Raw genomic sequence first — 22,103 nt, 5'->3', positions numbered from 1 at the left:
AGTCTTTGAGGATGTTGAAACACAAGTTGCAAATAAACTAGGAGACTTTGACCCATTTTAACAAGATCCCTTGGCCCAGAATGGTTTCATTTCCAGAGTCAAAGACGATTGACTTGTTAGTCTCCGCGAACGACGAGGTTTTGATTGACTTTCTTCCACGATTGCGGATTACTTGATCAACTCAAAATTAAAAGGGGAAAATGTTATTCCGAATTAAATGAATTTTATGACGCTTTGACACAACTTGCTTTTTCAATTTTTAAGAGTTGAGGAAAAGCTAAAGATGACTCTAGTCACCTTTGATTTTTAATGAGCCTAAAGTGACAAGTGCTTAGATGGACCTTTTCTTTTAAGGAGTCTGAAAAGGAATGAAAGTGACTACTCTGGAAATCTAGATAGAGGGATTACCAAAACAATCGCAAAACTGCAATATACTTTACGTACAGCAGTCAATCTTCCCGAATGTTGTGTTCAGTGCATTGCGATCGATAGGGCGGCAAACACACCTTCCTAAGGATAAAGGATATCAACCTATTGTGGTATCCCATTATATACTCGACAGTACTTGGGAGCACAAGTCCGTACTGGCACTTGTCATATCAAAGAGGAGGAATCACCCAACCTATGATGAAAACGATAGTTACCAGGCTTTACGATGCCGGAATATGTCTCTAGCCTAGACTTCTAGATGTTGTGCGTTAGGTTGCAAAGCGTTTTTATGTTCATTGAGGTTTATTTTATAGTTGATATTTCTTAAGAAGTTTGCCTTTCAAGGTTCAACACATGATGTAGATGTACAATTCCTAAATATGCAATCTAAAATGATAAACAGTCGTTTATTTTCTTTTATCAATGAAAATATAGCTACTAAGGAAAGAAGAATAAGATTCTTTCAACATAAAGCAGAGAGCACACACTAAATCGACTTTTCCTAAATCAATTTTTGCATGCAGTCTCAATGCAAATTCACATGCATGTATTTGTTTTTCAGTTCCCTTAATGTGAGAATGACAAAAATAAAACTAAGTACAGATCTGAACTATCTTTCCTCAAAGTGACACTTTAGCAATTTCTTTTCAAAAACGAAAGGAAGACCAAGACGACACTTTCACTTTTGAATGGAAAATTGTTTTCGACACTTCAAAGAATTGACAATTTAAATCAAATACAATGGCAAAAGTGTAATCGACTATCTAAAAGAGGAAGACTTTATGACACTCTTTTTCTTGACTGAAAACGACAGTTGCGACACTTTTAAATCAAAAGACGACAATTCGATTAAGCTACTATTTGCAAAGGAGGATTGTAAATGATGAAAAATAAATAAAAACATTCACAATTCCCTATCGATTGAGGCTGAATAATGTAACAGAAGAAGGTTTTAACATTGATATACTGATCATAGACAGCAAAACTATGAATAGAGCTGAAAATAGTCAAGAAAAAAACCAAAATTTAGAGGCAGAAACAGTCTCACTCAATCACTGCACTTGTCCTTAAGGGAAACAAGGATGCATCTCACCTGCAGCACATGGGAGGTGCAATGCATCCATACTGCCAATGAGAGACAATGCGATGGTCCAGGGATGAGACTGAGCTTGGTTATTACTCACAGTTTGCAGCAAAGTTTAGGGATTTAGGCCAAGAATATGATAGGCAGTAAATACAAAGTATAAGGGCTGATCTGATGAGGTTATTGAGCTACCACCAGGGCACTTAGGGTGTTTACAAGTCAGATGTTCAGTTCATAAACCAACCTAGAGATTGACTGAAGTAGCGTTGATCTACTTTGCAGTTGCATAGCAAAAGCAGTTCGAAGGCTAGCTAGCTTAACTTCAGGCTCCATCTGTAGTTTATAAAGCAAACAATAGTAACAAACAAACAAACTATTCACTCCCCAGCAGAGTCGCCATTTCGTTTCCAGGAAAACTAGTGTCTATTCAGAGCTGCTAGTCCCACTAAGACAGGTAGCTATCTTAGAAACAAACAATTCAAAGTAACTTGTGTTTTCCTTTATGAGAGATAGATGAGAGAGAATCAGAGAGCACCAACCTTATTCTTTCGCTTGGCTCCTTGCTTGTTTCCTCCCTCCTTTGATAGAGCTTCGCCACTCCTTTCTCACTTGTCCTGCTTCAAAGAACATCTGTAGAGTCAAAGCAGAAAAATACCATAAAAGCATAGAGATCTATAACCATAAACAATATAGGATCAGATGTATATTAACCATACAAATGCATACACAAATACAAGATTCAGAAATATACAAATATATGGAGGAAAACTCAAATGGCTTTATTGATAGAAGTAGTAGAAGAGAGGATTACAACCCAGCTGTCTGATCCAACACCATCCTCCCAGCATGAAAGCCCTCTTTACCTCATGAAAAGCTAGATCACCCAACAATACAATGCTTCTCAGAGAAACCAACAACACTTCCTTACAATATACAAAATTCCAGCCTCTGGATCTCTAGGATGAGGGATCCATATATAGATATTTGTAGGGGGTGAGTCAGCTTTTGGGATTTTGATTAGTGTCATTTCATTGATAGTTCTTGGTTCCACTTGGAGATTTCGTGATCTATTACTCATCCCTGGGCGAATTCAAAGAGGCAAGTGTCATATGAGAAGTTTCTAGAAGATTCTCTGGGTTTCCACCTAGCAAACTGCCTCTGCCATTTGTCTGCTCTTGCTCATCACACCCTACAGAAGGGATTTTCGGTATGCATCACACCCTACCCGGGTCTTGCCAGCACGTGACAAAGAAGAAGCCAAGGTCTCCAGAATGAACCCACCTACAATAATCCACCAAAAGGGAGTTTAAGCATTGCATGGAAATAAGAAGAGAAATGAGGGAACAAAAAGAAAAATACCAAAAGCTTAAGGTTCGGGACTTACCAGTGAAGAGACGGGGCACCAAGGTTGCAGTCTCCCAAGGGTCCCTCTGCTCACAAAGGAGCAACTAAGTCAGTCAAAAGCGTAATAAGGGGAAAACGATGATGGCATAGAATAATAACTTACCTTTCATTGTTGTGGAAGAAGCCGAAGCTGTAGACCCCCGAGACCACAACCTGCCAACACAACAGAGCAGCATGACTAGTGAGATTTGATAGTGAATGAATTAAAGAAACTGAGACAAGGAACAATCACTACAGTTAATCAAAATAAGCAGCTGAGACTATATACAGGCAATTGAAAAACCCTCCAAGGCAAGCGTATTTTCCATAGAGTAGTAGGGCATATCAAGCGCTAAAGCAAAAGAACCAGAGGGAAAAAAAAGATAGCACAGAACAGTGTTACTTAACAACTAGTGGAGCCGAGCATATAACCAGGTCAATGCCGAGCAAAAACCACAGTAGCAACATATTCCCACAATGAAATCGCACCAGAAGAACAAACAGTAAAACCCTCAAACCACCAATAGAATGATGCACAAATGACTGGGAGAATAGGGTTTGCAGGTCATTAAACAAGGCAAGGGTGTGATTACTGAGGAGTGGACACATGTCAAACATCCAATGGTGCTGGTACGAGTAATAAAGATCGGGAGAAAAAAATATCTATGTTAATCATTGTAATCAACCTCTGACTAATCTAATCACATAGCTAATCAACCCCGAAATCATTCAAATTAATTTATATCTATTTATTAAAGTTTTTTTAGTGTAAAGAGGGGCTGGACCCATCACTTCTTCTCTATACCTCCTTCGCATTTCTACTACTGGACTCTACTTCACACTTCTCCTTTATTGAATGCTTGTCAAGTGGATTTCCTCTAAGTGAGGCCAAGTATGGCTATATATTACCCTCCACACATGTCCTTTAGGCTAATATGGTCCCTAGAGTTTAGGATGACCTCTTTCAGCATGTTTTTTCATCATTGTAGGCTGACTTGAAGAGGATAAGTGACAAGGCCTTGGAGGATACTTTACATAGACAATATTGACCTTTCACAAAGTGTAACATGACTTCATTACATGAAAATGACTCTATCATTTTATGACTAGATGACAAAAAATTCCTAAAGACTCTCAATGGGAGTCTTCACTCAAAAATAAAATCTCTTGCTCATGAAACCCATGAAGCAAGCAATACAATAAATTTATTTTTCTTCTTTACACCACATTATATAAAATCATAATTACATGTTATTATGAATACTGAACCTAGTTACTCTTTTCAGCACTCCCTCTTAACTACGGAGGTATTCATAATGGTACTTGGATGTTCTCAATATAAATAATTTCTCATAGGAAGAATTCAAATTGGTAACTCATTTGTATAACATCATATCAACTAGAATTGTTACACAACAAGGCATTTGTATAATATCATTGTCTCTCTCGGAACATCCCCTACCCAGGTAGTTAGGGTATGTTCCATGAGGACTATTCTTGTCTTGGACTCTTGAGCCCTCAAAGAATATCGATCCTCCACAACTACTCTTCTAATGGATGCCCTATCTCTTCCTCAAAGAGTATCAGATGCCAAATGATTACCCAATCCTCCATTATGTCTTCCCAAGTAAAGACTAGAAAAACATGTCTATCTCTCCCTCTCAAATAGGGAGGACATATTCCAATAAAGGAATGTACTCATTCCCTCAAAAAATGAATGTCCCTAAGCTCCCTCTTGGCTTAAGAATTTTCAAATTTCTTCCAAGTAAGAAACTTATTTTCCATCCTCCCTTTTAACTAGGGACCTACAACAACTCCTCATGTAGAACAACCAGCTGCCTGGAGAACGCGCCTCTTCGTTGATGTCATCAATTTATTTTTTCATGGAGTCTTCATCTTTTAGGGACTTCTTCATTGGGAACATACCATCCATCACTTTCATCCATGAGTTATTCATGTCTTCATTTCATCATAAAGTGATCCATCAAATTTCCATCTGGCTTTGCTTGATGTCATTCTTCTTTCATGCCATATTTTCTAGAAGGATCTTACATCCCTCAATATGGTCCTCTTGGAAGTCATCCACAAATCTTTCCTTTGGATTGCCTACATAATCCCATCCAAATATTAGTTCAAAAATAAAAGATGAACACTTAAATAAAAATTACCTTTCTGATGGTATTTCATCATGACATATTCTTGTAGGTGTGAGCTTCCTGTATGAAGATTGACACATTTCCCAAAGATATCCATTGTCAAGGGTCTCCATATTTTTCTGACTCTTATCAGTGTCTTCATATCTTTCTAGGAGACATTCTAGTCAATTATTCTTGGTCTCAGATGTTGAATGCCTTCAACCCTTGTTGCATATTTTCACGATCTCTTCCATTCTTTTCACATACTTCATTCCTAGGAGCTTCCAAAAAATGTTCCTTAATAGTAATCAGCTTCCTCATGATTCATATGATAACATATTATGTTGATTTCATCTAGTGTGACTTATGATTTTTTGTAATCTTTTAGAGGAGGATATCCTTTCTTATTTTGATTATATTTCCTAATTTGGAAAATTATAGTGATCCATATTATATGCAACCATATGACATGAATTTCATAATAACCTATGTATACATACCTCATCTTTCCTTTCGTTCATCAAGACTTCCTATAACAGCTTCATTTGAACGAAATAATTTTAACATTTAGACTTTCTTTCCTGCTATGTCATCATACCATCATCCCTTGAATCCCACGAGTTGGAATTCCTAATGAAACTCTTACCTCCTTTCTAAATTTATGGATCCTTTGATAAGGATTCCATTAGAGAAACTTGAGGATCTTTCATGTCCTCACCCAAAAAATGTTTCTTTATTGAGTATTGTATGGTGATGATGACCTCTACTTATTTCTATAAGTACTTGAGGTTTCAATGAGGTTTCCAAGAGATCTCATTCGTTGTAAATAGTAGAATTTATTCCAGACATTCTTTTTTCTTCCTATGTCAAGAGCTCTTACTACTAATGCTTCTATCACAATGTTATTTTCTAATCTAATGCATCCTATCTTATTTTCATTTCTTTCTATCTATAAATTACAAGTAGAAAGTACCTACTTAGTGAAGAATATCATCTGAGTCATAGTAGCAATATTTTTGCTTCTTCCTTCATAAGCTTCTTTATCTCAAGTTATTTCACTTCCTTAGTAATATGGGCTTCTTCCCTATCCCTCTTGTGTTTAGGACAATCTCTTGTATAGTGCTCAAGGTTTTGACAACCATAACATATTTCCTTATCCATGTTCTTCTTTTTCTTTGGAGTATCAAACTTTCCAAATTTCCCTTTTCTTCTTATCGTTGATTGATCACCTCTATATGATATTTTGTTACTTTCTTTCTTCAACCTGTCTTCTTCGACCTTGCAGGGAAACCATAATATGATGAATGAGATATATTCCTCTTCCTTAGTAGATATGAGGTTATCTTGTTCATCAGTCAATGTATTTAGAATAACGGAAATTATTTCATTATCAGATAGCATCTCTCCTAGATCCTATAATTGACCTTTTATTTGAGATGATTTTGAGAGACATGGCGATATCCCTTCATCCTTTGACACCTTCAATTTATAAAGATCGGATCTAAGTGATATGATATTTTATATCATGCTTTTAGAGAAAATTTCTCCCATATTATCATATATTTCTTTAGATGTCTCTAGATCGCCTACATAGGAAATGAGAGGATCTTTGATAGACTCCTTAAGAATATTTTGAGCCTTCAAATCCCTTTCCATGTATTCATATAATGCTTGTTCTTCAGATGACTTGGAGGACATGGTCAATGATTTCATTTACTTCTAGGGCTATGTATATCCTTATTTTCCATTAAAGGAAGTTTGATATCCCAAACATACTTTGGTTCTCCTTGAAACATGAAGTCATTTTTACTAGAATAAGGAAAATGTACTTACTTGTGAAGATCAAATCTTCAACTTGATAATGATGTTGCTTCAGATGATCCTTTCCTCAATAGAATATTGTCTTTTGATCTAACCTTCCTTAGATTTCAAGAGATTCCACTTGATGTATGACTGATGATCTATGAAGTGCTTCTAGGGTTTCGATCTTTCCTCCTTCTTGAAGATAATTTCAAGACTCTTATTGGTGTAGATTTCTTCGATCTAGGATTTTAAATATATTGCCCTTAGTAGCCCTTGTATTTTCTACAATCCTTCTTTGAATCTTGATTCTCATGTGTTTACTTGCTTGAATGCCCTTTCTTGACTTTAGCACCTAAGGTGTGATTCCAAGTTGAGAAATCGGGGGCATGAACAATTAAAATATTTATGTGCTTGATAATTTCTTTTGATATACTTTTACTTCTTAGATTATAGTCTTTTCTTCATTATTTTATTATTGTGTTCTTTTCATCAATACAGTTACCAATATGCACAATAAAAGACAAGTGATATAGCATGTAGGCTTGTGAGCCAGGGCCAAAACCTCTCATCTCTTGAGAGGAAAACCCGATCAAAATTCTTCTTCTAGATCTTCAATTGATGAGTACCAAGACTATGACACTGACCCTTGACTCTAGTATCCTCCCAACAACCTTATCACTAACCTTGATGTTCTACCTCTTCCCTTTCTCAACTTTCTTCTAGATCTCAAAATACTTTCCTCGGCTCCTTCTAGAGAAATGTGGTCTCTATACTTCACATTGCTTCTTCTCTGCTTCTCCTAGGTAAACTCGGTCTCTATGATATTATTGGTTTCTTATAGAGAGATTGAGTCTCTAGATCTCTATCGCGGTTACCCATAACAAGTATCCCACAAGAATCCTTCCCTCGTTGCCCCAGAAGAAATCTTCTTGATTTCCAAGAAGAGTCCTACAGCCCTAGAATAATCCTTCTTCGTTGCCCCAAAAGAATCCCTCCTTTCCAATACCCAGAAGAATCTCTCTCCATCGTAATACCAAGGAGAATCCTTCTTTGTTATACCTCCTTCACACTTCGATTGTTGGACTCTACTTCTCATTTCTCCTTGATAGAATTCTTGTCGAGTTTCTTGCCTCTAAGTGAGGCCAAGTGTGGCTATATATACACCTCCACACATGTCCTTTAGGCCGACATAATCCTTAGAGGTTAGGTTGACTCCTTCCAGTATGTTCTTTCATCATTGTAGGTCGACTTGAAGAGGATAAGTGACAAGGACTTGGAGGATACTTTACACAGACAATATTGACCTTTTACAAAGTGTAACATGACTTCATTACATGACAATGACTATCATTTTATGACTAGATGAAAAATAATTCCTAAAGACTCTCAATGGGAGTCTTCACTCAAAAATAAAACGTCTTGCTCATGAAACCCATGAAGCAATCAATACAATATATTTATTTTTCTTCTTTACATCACATTACACAAAATCATAATTACATGTCATTACGAAGACTGAAAGTAGTTACACTTTTCAACAATATTTTCTTTATGATGTGTTTCATACCCTATAGGCCTAAATAAATAATATATTTTATCATTACCTCGGGAATATATATATATATATATATATATATATATATATGAAGGGTAGTGTCTGCCTCAAAAATTATTAATACCATTCAATTATTTTTAAAAAAACTAAGGGAAGTGACCACAATGGAGAATGGCCAATTATCATGATGGTAGGTGGAAGAACTGACTGAACAAAATGGTTATTCTATGGATAGGTGGTGAGGTGTTTTCATGAAGAATAAGGAACCTCCCAAATATAAAGGGATGGAAGGAGAAAAAGATGGGTGAAGTGGTTTTCTCAAGGGAGAGATATGGAATAAAATAGAGAATTACAAAGAGGGAGGAGGGGTACAAGTTGAGGGACGAGCCTTAGAGTCGAGATTAAACTGAAAAGACTTCAACCTAGAATTCCTGTAGGTTTGGGAGCCTAAGAGGTTAATCTGAGATAAGTAGTAGGGATTGGTCAGTTTGATAATCGTAGCAGAGGACTCAGATTTGTAGTGGAGAGTGATTGATTTGAAATGCGAAAAAGGAGTAAGTACTTTCATTTCATTTGATAGATTTACTTAAAATGTCGTTTATGTGATTGAAACATAATTATAGGAACCTAAAGACTACCTTAACAAAACACCCTATCAAAGTCTGCTCTAGGCCATGTGGTAATTTTTTCTTGCCTTTATTAAATGTATGATTTCTTAAATTTAACTATATTTTATTATTTTATTATTTTTAGTAATATATAGTCTAATTCTTTTATGTTTTGATTATTTTTCAAACATAGTTTTTTGTTATTTTTATCTTAAAAGTAGTGGGGAGTGCGTAGCATTACAAGCTTAAGTTATGTATTCTACACAATTTGAGTTTCTTAGGGACGTGATTGTGACAAACCCATTCACGCATTAAAAAATACATGTTATATAACAAAAAATCACAATTTCACAAGAAATTGTACTATCAAATTGGAACAAAAAAAAATCCAATACACAAAATAGTTAGACAGTGCTCTTTTTAGCTCATAGTCTAACTATTGGATGTTTTGATTTTAGTGGCTAAAATCTTGTGGTAAAATTTGGGTGTGATTGTGATTTTTTATTTTTAAAAATGTATTTTTAAATGCATAAATAAATTCAACATCTTCAAAAACCATTTAGATGCTTAGAATATTGAAATTAGACTAAAACTTATAATTCCAATAAATACTAAATCAACTAAAAAAATATAATCTAAACAAATAAAAATTGATTTGAACTTGTGAAATCATAAAAACAAATATGTATTATTAATAATATTATATACATTTTCAAACTAACACATATATTAGAAAAATTAAAAAATAAAATTGTAACCACTAAATCTTTAATATATAATTGATTTCAGAAATCCCAAATTTAATTTCAACTTGTGAAATTGTTCACAATTGATATAAATAATAGAAGGAATATTAAAATGTACTTCAATTTGAAGATAGATTTTGAATTTTATTATCTTCCTTTGAATTGGTCCATAACTCAATTATTTTTCCTTTCTTTTACTTTTCTATGATATAATTATTTATGATGATAAAACTCGTTTATTAATAGACGAAATACTTCTATGGTATAATTATGTATGATGATAAAACTCATTTATTAATAAAGGAAATATAAGTTTTTTTAGTTTTAAGAAAATAAATTTGGTTGTGAACTTAATATGCGTTAAGTTTTATTATTAATTTTATTTTTATTTAATCTTAAATTAATATTTTCTTATTATTCAATAACAATGAAATTTTTGTTTATATAATATATAATCATTAAATATATGATCAACAAAAATAGCATCTTAAATAAGATTGTTATTAAAAGTATAAGGTAGAAAATTTGAAATAAAAGTAGTTTGTCAAATAAAATTGTCATTAAATATATGTTTGGAAAACACTTTTTGTTGAAAATATAGAAACAAGTTCATGAAACATAATATTTAAAACATAAACATAATATAGAAAAAATTGATGATGCAAAGAACAAAATTAAAATTTGAACACAAGTTTTATTCTTGATGTTCTCATGGTCTACTTCTTACATCAAAAAGTTGAGCACTACCAGAAGTGAATTTACTAGAAGCATTATCACCATTAAGTCTATCACTTTCAATGTGAAGATCATCTTCATCCATTAATGCATGTGGAATATCATCTTCCTCCATTACTGCTTGTGGAATAAGATTAACTGAGCAAAAGAATTAGATGAGTTTTTAGCCACATTATTTAAAGCCAACTTCATGTTACTATTAACATAAACAAGATTTTCTATTCTCCCACGTATTAATCTATTTCTTTTCTTTGAAGGAATATGGTTAAAGGAACTCCAATTTCTTTCACATGTTGATGCACTTCATCCTCCCCTAAAACACTAATTGCAAAATTTACAATTTTGGATTTGTGATGCATAAAAATCCCACCATGCTACTAGATCACATATGCTCCTATCATACTTTGCTACTCTTGTTCCAAATATCCCTTCTTCTAACTTGTATGTACTTACTTGATATTTAACCTAAAATGCAATTGATGAATTTGGATTAAGCTTATCCATAGCATCTAAAAAATCCATTTATGAATATTTCATCTAGATGTCTTGGTATTCCAAAATCTTCATATCTCTCCCAATTATCAAGATATACATTATAAAAAGAACTTCCCTTCCTTGTAACTAGCCATAACCTTTACCAAAAAACATAAACAACCATGCTACTCACATAAATAACTGGATTACTCATTTCTTAAAAAAAAGCATACAAGATTTACCACATCAACCATGCTACTCACAAGGTCACTCATTTCTGAAAAAGACATACGAGGTTTGCCACATCAACCATGCTACTCACATAAACAATTGAATCACTCATTTCTAAAACCTTGTAACCTTGTAAGTATCTTCCAAAAGCCAATATTGAGCAATAATTGTTCCACATTTTTTCCATTCATTACTCTTATGCTTTCTTTTTCTGAACAACTCTTTTGAGAGTAATATAAAAGGTGGAACAACAATTTTATTGCCCATGGTTTATCATAATTCATATATCAGAGTAATATAAAAGGTGGAACAACAATTTTATTGCCCATGGTTTATCATAATTCATGGGAAATTATTTAAAAGGTCATCGTGGTTTACGGATGTCACCAGAATGTATGTGCGAATTATCTCCCTTTACTGCTCATGTCAACAGACGATGGTGATGAAATTTTAAAACTTGGTCTCCATTGGACCCTGCGATGATGCTACGTGCACTATATCGATCAACAAAGATGAAGATGAAATTTTCAAACTGGGCCTCAAATAGGAGCTGTTCAATTACAAATAGCGGCTCCTATGAGCACTACGCCTATCTCAAGAATTCAATCTATGAGCTTAATGCAAAGAGAGATATGAATATACCGACACACATTTATAATGCCAATGTCACAATGTCTTTAAAAGCCAAAGCTTTATAAAATTCATAAAAGCGTGACTGCAGGTAGATTAGGGTTTTTTTAATAATTTTATTTTTTAGATTTTTCAATATGAAACTTCTAGAATCTCCCCAATTGTGTTCGCATTAGGTTCACCGAACTGAATCGAATAAATTTGGTGTGAGGTGAAGTTTGGCTAACATCAAATCTGATACAAAACAAGAAAAATCCTCAATAGAGTAGTTTTAGTTTTTTAAGGTTATGTAATTTTTTTTTTAAGGTTATGTAATTTTTTATCTTATGAATAAATTTGGTGTGAGGTGAAGTTTGGCTAACATCAAATCTGATACAAAACAAGAAAAATCCTCAATAGAGTAGTTTTAGTTTTTTAAGGTTATGTAATTTTTTATCTTATGACAGAGTTGTATAGTTGAATTATTGAATTTTGAATATAATTATTTTATTTTATCTTATTTTAAATATAGTTAAATTAGAATAAGAAACATAACAATATGTACTTATAATATTTAGAATTTGGAATCAAAATCAAGATTTTGCACCATTGTATTGTTAATAACAACATACTTATAATATGTAGACCTTGGAATTAAAATCAAGACTTTGCACAATTAAATTTAGCTGAAGTTAAAGTAAAAACCATTAAAATTTTAAAAAGTCTAAAATAAATTATCTTTTTATTAATATCTTCATAATCCACTAAACTTGAAGCATCATCTTATGTTATACATTTTGTATATCATGAAGCATCTTTTTGTTAATTGTAAATTTTATTTATTTAATCTATATTAAATAAAATCAACTAATTACATTATTTCAATATTATAATTAACCTAAAACTGAGGTAAAAAATGAGTAAAAGATGGCTATGGAATTGTTTATTTTTGTTGGTCATCAAAATTTATATTTATTTATACTTATGTTACCACAATTGACCATCTGGCAAGAGGCGCAAGTGTTTTATTATATTAATGTGGAAATCTTGTTATTTCATGAAATGTTTTAGATAAATGGATTTTAGGTCTCACTATGGTGCTTAAATCTCGAGAATAAATTTGAAGCATGAATGTGTGAATAGGGTGTGTAAAGACGTGAATACAATGAAAAGCTGGAAACCCTAAAGTGGTCAGATTTCTCTCAAAGGTAAAGTCTTCATAGAAACCTTGCTATAGAAGGAGTGTTCTACTTTGGCATGAGGTTAGCGAAAAAAATAGTGGAGAGAAATCACTACAATCGAGATATACAGTAAAGTCTTCATAGAAACCTTGTTATAGAAGGAGTGTTCTACTTTGGCATGAGGTTAGCGAAAAAAATAGTGGAGAGAAATCACTACAATCCAGATATACTTGAAAATTTGATTTTATGGAACTTTGTATCACAAGTTGAAAATATGATAAAATGTTAGGGAAAATTGCCATAGAACGTCCAAAAAGTGGTGGAATTACGTATTGATTCGGCCAAATCCCTCTCGAACGTACAAAAGGTGGTGGAATTACATATTGATTTAGCCAAATCCCTCTGGAACATCCAAAAAGTGGTGGAATTACGTATTGATTCAGCCAAATCCCTCTCGAATGTCCAAAAAGTGGCAGAATTCTGTATTGACTCGGGCAAATCCCTCTTGATTACAACCTTAGTTTCAAAAGCAGTCATCCAAAGAGTGGTCCCTCTTGAATACAACCTTAGTTTCAAAAGCAGTGATCCAAAGTGTGGGGAAATTACATTTTGATTCCACCAATTCGCTCTCATGTACAAGGTACAATTTTCTAGTATGAACTCGGCTAGCAATATTTTTAGAGTTAAGATGAATATAGATTGGTTTAATTATTAATTATAAATGAATTATAAATGTGATTATGAATGTAATTATAATTATAATTATAATTATTGATTTTATAATTTGTTATGTGATATTTAATTAATTATGATATACAAGAATAAATATTACAAGATTAATATGATTTAAAAGTAATTTGGAATATTTTAATTATATTGAGAGGTCAAATTCTTCATTTTTATATTTCTAAATTTATATTTACCGAATCAAATTATAAAATTATTATTCAAATTAACAAATAACAAATAAATTTAAAATTTAAATAATTAACTTAATTTAAATAATTAATTTAAGATTGTTATTTTTAAATAATTAACTTAAACTTTAAAAGATTTAAACTTTGAATTACAATTTTAATTGGTTATGATATATAAGAATAAATATTACTAGATTAATATGATTTAAAAGTAATTTACAATATCTTAATAATATTAAGTTTAGTTTTTAATTTTTTAATTTCTAAATTTATATTTACCCAATAAAATTATAAAGTTATTATTCAAATTAACAAATAACAAACAAATTATACAAATAACAAAATTACTATTTTTACATAATTAACTTAAAATTTAAAATACTTAAATTTGAAATAAAAAATTAATTGAAACCAAAAAACATAACATAAAATAGAAATGTTTAAATTTTGATAGCTGAATATTTTTGGCTCACAACCAACTAGTTAATAAAGAGGAGCTAGTTTTTAACTCACAGCTAACTATTTAACAAGATGTGAACAGTTAACACAATGTGAGCAATATTTCACAGTGAGTAAATGCCACATTAATTGTTTTCTCCTTCTACACCTCGCCTTTATTCAAATGTGTGCAGTTGTCAACAGTGTGTCCGGAATCAATAAACTAGCTTATAAAGGCATGGTAGGAAATATGGCCCATTTGTTACTGTCAGGAAGATCTGTTAAATAGCAAAGACTGGAAATGATCTATTAAATAGTGAATAGGCTGGAAATATTTCTCATCGCCCTCGCAATTAAACATTTACTATGAATATAATATTTGTCATAAACTTTTAGCTTTTCAATACAAACAAATTGATATGGCGCAGTGTGAATAGTAATCGTCGTACTTATATTGCAGGATTGCAATGATTTCAGAATAAAATTTCATCTCTCTGAACCAATCAACATCTAAATAGATAAAATTAAACAAATTTAAAAAATAAGCTATATATTTTTTGCAATGTTAACATTACAGATTATATCTTTAATTTTTGGTCGACTTTCAATTAATTCAATGTTCAAAGACATATGAAATGTGTTATATATAATAACTTTTAGGATGAGCACACATTCCTTATCTTTTTCTAATACATATCTACTCATATATTTTCAAGTATGAATAGTTCACCACAGCTACCAAAGATTACCAAAGGTAGACCTAGCAAAGTTACTCTAAAGAGCCTTTATGAGTATATAGAGTATTTAGAGAAAATAGAGAATAAAGAGAAATCAAGCTATAAACAGAGTTAGAAGCCATGTTGGAAAATAAATTCACATCTCTTGAAGACAAGAACCAAAAACAAATAGAAAATAAAATAGAACTATTGGATAATAAAATGGAGGCAATGGAGACTAGGTTGCAGGTTATAGAAAAACAAAACCAATATATGAACCAAACATCCCAGCAAGAAGACATTGATACTTTAGAGAGTCCTAAAATGAAGGACATGATTAAAGAACTAGAAGAAAAAGTTGATAGACGCCTCACCCTAAATAGTGTGGAAAGTAAATTAGATATCAAACCAATTAAAGATGAAATGAAAAAATTGATAGAATTAGACCATGAGCATAACAAAAGGGACTTGAACCTTATAATTTTCGGTTTAAAAGAGGAGGTAGATGAGGATACTTTAGCCATAGCCCAGACAGAATTATATAATAGATTACAAATTGAAACAACGTGTCTCGCAGAAGCAACAAGGTTGGGGAAATTAATTGAGAATAAAGGAAGGCTGATTCGGATAAAGGTGAGCTCTACTGACCATAAGTGTGACATACTTAGTAAAACCTCAAGTCTAAAAGGAATGGGAATATTTATAAATGAAGATCTTATTCCAGAATATCAAGCAAAATTAAGAAATGAGGTTCAAAAGGTAAAAGAAGCTAGGAAGGAAGGAAAACGGGTAATAATCGGAAACAGAAAATTTGTTATTCGAGATAGAAACCAAAAAGATAGCAATAAATAACAACTCAACATGCTCTGGATTCTTTCTTGGAATTGTGGGGACTTTCCATGGAACAAAGGCCTCAAGCTAAGCTGGATCTCGAATGATGTTGATATTATATTGCTTGTTGAAACTTGGGAGCACGAGAATTAAGGTCCATAACATAGATGGCTTTGCACTATGGTCTACCTAGAACAAGCGATCCTCCCATAGAGGCATTGGGGATATAGCTTGGTACAGTAAGAAGAACATCTCCCACCATCCCAGGATTTATAAAAACGACCCTTACAACCAATATAGTTGGATAGAGATTACTGACATTCATGATAAAAATACCTATATAACAATCTGTTATTTCCCCCATCAATTTTAACTTCTATAAGAAAAAGAATCTAGATAAAAATAGTCCTTACAATGGTTTAGAAAATGATATTTCTAGCCTAACAAACGAAGGTAATATCATTTTAATGGGTGACTTTAATGCTCGAACTTCAAAAAACCAGGCTATTCTTCTAAGAAATCATTCCAACCCTAATCCTCTAGGGTTAGATGAAGACCTTACTCTAGCTCGCTAGTACAAAAGGAGCTCTAAAGACCTCAAGGAGAATTTGTTTGGGTCGAAGCTAGTCAAGCTTTGTAGTGCTCAATATCTCATAATTTGCAATGGTCTAAAGAAGTGGCCCAATTCTATCCAGATGATTTGCATCCATGGACTTGGTAGTAGTGTGGTAGACTATGTTATTTTTGATCTCCCTTTACACAATGAAATAATAAATTTTGACATCTTAAACGACCACGAGCTTGACTCTAAACATAGGCCTTTACTTATAACTCTCAATTTTGTCATGCATAGAGATATCATAGAAGACAATCCTTATAGCCAAAAGAACTTAATCTTTGATAGAAATAAAAATGATCTCTTTCTAAATGAATTAAAAACTAATTTGCTTCCTTTATCTAGTATAGACAAAATAGAATACCTCTATCATAATTTTACTACAACCCTCTCATATTCTATTAACAAGTTCTCAATTGAAGTTTCAAGCAATAAAGGAAATAACAAAACCAACCCATGGTATGACAAAGATTGTAAAAGTGTGAGGAGAGCAATTAAGGAAGCTGTTGATGAATCTCTTAAAATTGGCAAGATAAAAATATACAAAGCCTTAACTAAAAGAAAAAAAGGTAGTATATTTGTAAAAGACAAGAGAATCTATTACACCTCTCTAAGGTACCTCCTAAGAAATTTTGGAGGAAGATTCTAACTAGGAAAACTAAAGATAATAATAAAATTTCTTTACACGATTGGGATTCCTATCTTAAAAAGCTTTATGAATCTCCAAATTTCATGGATAACTTTGAAACCCTGCTCACAACGAAAGAAGTTTTCTCATTAGAAGACATTGATTTTGGGGTTAAACACCTAGCAAATGGGAAAGCTAAGGACATTGAAAGTTACCAGGTGAAAATGTTAAAAACTGGAGGCCTTGTCCTCATCCCCCACATCCACAAGCTTTTCAATCAAGCGGTCAAGAAAGGGTTCCCTAAACCATGGACTCAGAGCCTCATTATCCCTATTTTTAAAAGTGGGGATACAAAAAACCCCTCTAATTATTGAACAATTATGATCAGCCCTCTCTTAGCCAAGTTATATGGTATGATTTTGGAAAAGAAGTTGAGCATATGGCTTGAGAGTAAAGGTAAGTGGGCTAAAGGCCAAGCGGGTTTTAGAAGACAACACTCAACAACGAACCACCTCGTTACACTTAGGATCATTGTGGAGGAAATCTGCAATGATAAATCCAATCCCTTTTGTTGCTTTGTGGACTTTAGAAAGGCTTTCGATACGGTTCCTAGAAACAACCTATGGAATATATTAGAAGAGCTAAAGGTTCCTTTCGAGTTGAGAGATGCCACTATAAGGTTATACAAGAATGTAATTTCCAAGTTAAAGAGCAATGAGGGGTGGTCGAAAGATATTAAGTGTAATATCATAGTTAAACAAGGGTTGCCCCCTCTCCCCTACCCTATTTGGCATTTACATCGACAAGCTAGAAGGTTGTTTAGAGGAAGCAGGGTGTGCTAGCATGATCTTAGCTGGGATAGTCATCATCCTTCTTCTTTATGCTGACGATATTGTTCTTCTCGTAAGGTGCCCATCTGATCTTGATAAGCAACTTAGACTCCTTAAGGATTTATGCTCTACCATGGGCATGACTATTAACACCAACAAAACAAAAGTTATGATTATCAAATCCAAGAAGGACACTTATGCTAATTTTATGTATGACAATAGTAACTTGGAGGAAGTGTCTTCTTACAAGTACCTAGGAATTGATATTCATCACAAGCTCAACTGGAACTATAGCATTGAGGAAAGGATTAATGGGGGGTGGAAAGCTTATTTTGGTCTTGAAAATAATTGTCAAATGGAAAATCTCATAATGTTGGATAGAAAGAAGTTCCTCTTTGAAACTCTAGACACTCTTGTTATCTCATATGGATGTGAGGTTTGGGGTTGCAGCATCTCTAGAGAATCCTAGAGAAGGAATGAAAAAATCCAGAAGTGTTTTATAACGTATAACCTCAAAATTAAAAGCAATACACCCTATCCTATTCTCCTTATAGAAGTGGGTCGTTCCCCTATCGAGAGCCTAGCTAGACTAAGCTTCTGTTTTACAAGCACAAACTCAATAACATAGGAGACCATAGACTTCGTACGCTATCTTTAAATTCTAGCCAAAACCACCTAAGGTTCAAATGAGGTTGATATAAAGACACTAGGGCCTCATTAAACCATTGGGAGATCGATGAGAATGTTGCATTGCAAACCATTAATAACATTAAAAACATTGTTACTTCAAGTTCAAAGGAAAAATGTGGTTTGAGAAAGACTTAGCAGCTAAAAGAAAATTAAGATTTTATAAGGAGGTCATCAACCCCACCCTAGAAGATCAAAAGTATCTCTTTGTTTTAACTAGCTCAAAAAAGAAAATTAATATAGCCAATATTAGAACGAACTCTCATGAGCTCCATAGTGAAACGAGTCATTGGGCAGTTCCTAAAACACCATGGATGGAAAGGATCTGTCATCTCTGTGAGATAAGAACATCGAGGATGAAAATCACTTCCTCTTAGAGTGCCCCGCGTACAACCACATTATATCTCAGTTTCATAATCTTTGTTGCAATACCGAACTTCCTATCCTTTTATGACGTCAAAATTATAGTGGGATCGGGATCGGGAGACTTCTCTCCAAGATTTTTGAGCATAGGAATAAAATCTTAAATTGAACTAAATAATTCATTTCTTTAGGTCCAATAGACCAAAATTTGGTCTTAGTGGACACTAACCATCATCATCATCATAAGATATGAAATTGTTGTGTAAGATTTTTTCATTTGTGGAATAATTTTTTTATAAAGTTATACATAGTTATAAAAATATTTATAAAATGTGTATATTTTATTTTTGTAGATTTAAACTAGTAATATTGTTAAAAAAAAGGCATATTCTTAATAATGTTATAAATATTATTTTATCATTCCAAATTTACTCAATAAAATCTGAATTAAAATCATTAATGCAATAAAATCTTAACCATTTAACCTTAGATATCCAAGTTTAAAATAACCTTGTTTAATTTAATGTATAATTAAATAATCGAAGAGAAATTAAGTTGTACAATGTTTATCTAATAACTTTTAATCAATAATTTTTATGTCATATTTTTGGGTGTTTTTTTTTCTGTTTTGTTTTTTTTTTTTTTAAGAATGGTGATTTCATATATATAATCAAATTTAGATTTTATTTTTATATAGTTTAACTTTTTAATGTTTTGGTTTATTTTTGTTCTTTATTATTTTATGTTTTTTTGTTTTTATTGCCATATATTTCTATGGATTTGTTTGCATTGTAAATTTAAGTTGTAATGAGTACTCCTAAGATTTTTGACAGTACTAAATCCATTCATGTATTCAAAAATACTTTTTATTCAATAATAAATCATAATCTCAATAAAAATTATATTGCAATATTATAGTGAAAAAAACAAACCATAGAATAATTAGTTTAATTATTCTATGTTTTGGAGTTTTTCGCAAGAATCAACTTGTTTAATGTTTTTGAATGAGATTGTGATTTTTTGTACTTCAAAATACATTTTTGAATCCATAAGCGGGTTTAGTATCCTCAAAAACCCTTGGGATGCTCAAATTATGTACATAATTTGATTGTTCCAAAGATTTTCTAAGGTACTAAATCCATTCATCCATTTAAAAATGCATTTTAAATAAGAAAACCACAATCTCAAAGGAAATTGTATTGCAAAATTGTAGCTAAAAACAAGAACGTAGAATAGTTAGTTGTGTAAGTAGTCTATGTTTTGTTATTTGGGCTATAATATAGTGGTAAAAAAATAACAATGAGATTGTAATTTTTTGTTGTTTAAAATTCATTTTTGAATCTATAAATATATGTTGGGCCTAAGAATTATCCTTAAAATACATCCACTTTCACTCCATTCACACATTTTCTCACCTCTATTCCACCACCATGTCACCACATGAGCTTCACTTTCATCATTAAATGGGTTACCATTGTGTTTTCCAAAACATTATTAATTCTTAGTATTTTTAAGTGAATTTGTGGTTAAACTTTAGAAAATAATATCCATATACTTATACCTAACAATTAGAATGAGTTTGTTGCCATGTGTCGGTACAAAGGAAGCTTCTAAGGCATCCTTATGTGGCACTCTATGTTCAAATTCGAATTTGAGGAAATCATGGACCTCGTGGAGAAGATCATGGAGGATAGAGTTATGTGTCACCATTGGTTGAGAGATATGTGGATCTGAAGAGGGAATAGTGGATCCACATTTATGAGTTTGTTATCATAACTTTTGTATATATAGGATTGTTATCTCCTTCATTTGTAATTTGGAATTTAGAATTGAGAAGTTATAATTTATAACCTTATGATATTATAAGTTTGTAATGAGAAGTTAGAATTTGGAATCATTGTAATGGAGATTTTAGAACCTCTTGTAATGTAGAACTTGCAATTGCAATTTGCAATTGAATATAAATAAAATGGAGCTTCTTTGATCTTCTACATTTGACTTCTCTTTTGATGTGCTTGTGAATCCTTGGAAGGGCCCACATTGTTTAGCAAGTACACTTTTGTTTTGGTAAGCTTTCATTTTATGTTTGTTTGTAAATTTCATTAGGTTCATATGTTTGAAATATTAACGAATGACCTTTCATAAGAAAGTATTAATGTTACTTTCAATGAATCTGATTTGTTATTTAATGTTTGATTTTATTAGTTTGAATAGTTTGTTAATTGAGATGATTAGAAATATTAATGAACAGTCTCTTGTAAGGGAGCTTTAATATTTCTTACACTTGTCACAATGTCTTTATATCTCATTTTGTTAAATGACTAAATAGGTGTTGGAGATCCGAATGAAAGACCTCCTGTAAGGGAGCTTTGGCATTTCTTCACCTAGCGTAGTTTAGTTTGTCTCTAAGTCCATATATATTGGATGATCCTCAAAGTTTACTTACCCGGATTGATAGTAAATGAAACTCTAATTTGCATCCACATTTTAGACCAAACATTTTGGCGTCGTTTCTGGGGAGGATCATTTGGAGATAGACTTAGGAAGTTATTTTTATTGCAATTTTTTTATGGACTAACTTGTAAAACCTGGTGACAACAGGATCTTCATAACAGAGTTCAAGTTTGAGCATTTTTTTGTTTTCATACTTAGTTTCAAATTCAATCTTTTTAAACCCCCCAATTTCTTACTAATCCATCTATGAATGAGAAAATTGAATATGTTGAACAAGTACTTCTTGGAGAGCAAGGACAATATCAAAGCCTGGTTTCAAAAGAACCTTGTGCCAACTCCAAGGATAAGACAGGTTACTCACATGTTTTCAAATCAGAAGGTAAAAATTTTAAATCTTGATGTGAGCATTTCCAAATTCTTAGTCCGTAGGTGGCTTCACTAGAAGCATTCTTTTACCTAGGAAATAAAAAAATCTTTCAAGCAACTTAAGGTAGAATATATTAGAAAAATAAAACGAGATCTCGCTAGAGTTTTTAGTCTTGTTTTTCTTTGAAAAAAACACAATCATTTCTCATGAATAAATTTACCCTCCATCCACGCTAACCTGCAAAAAATAATAAAAAAACAAATTCGTAGGTTAGTATGCTCTC

The sequence above is a fragment of the Pinus tabuliformis genome, chromosome 7 (genome assembly GCF_031772625.1).
Source record: "Pinus tabuliformis cultivar Carrire ecotype Pingquan chromosome 7, CPIR1, whole genome shotgun sequence".
Lineage (NCBI taxonomy): Eukaryota > Viridiplantae > Streptophyta > Pinopsida > Pinales > Pinaceae > Pinus > Pinus tabuliformis.
This window is presented reverse-complemented; position numbering follows the sequence as displayed.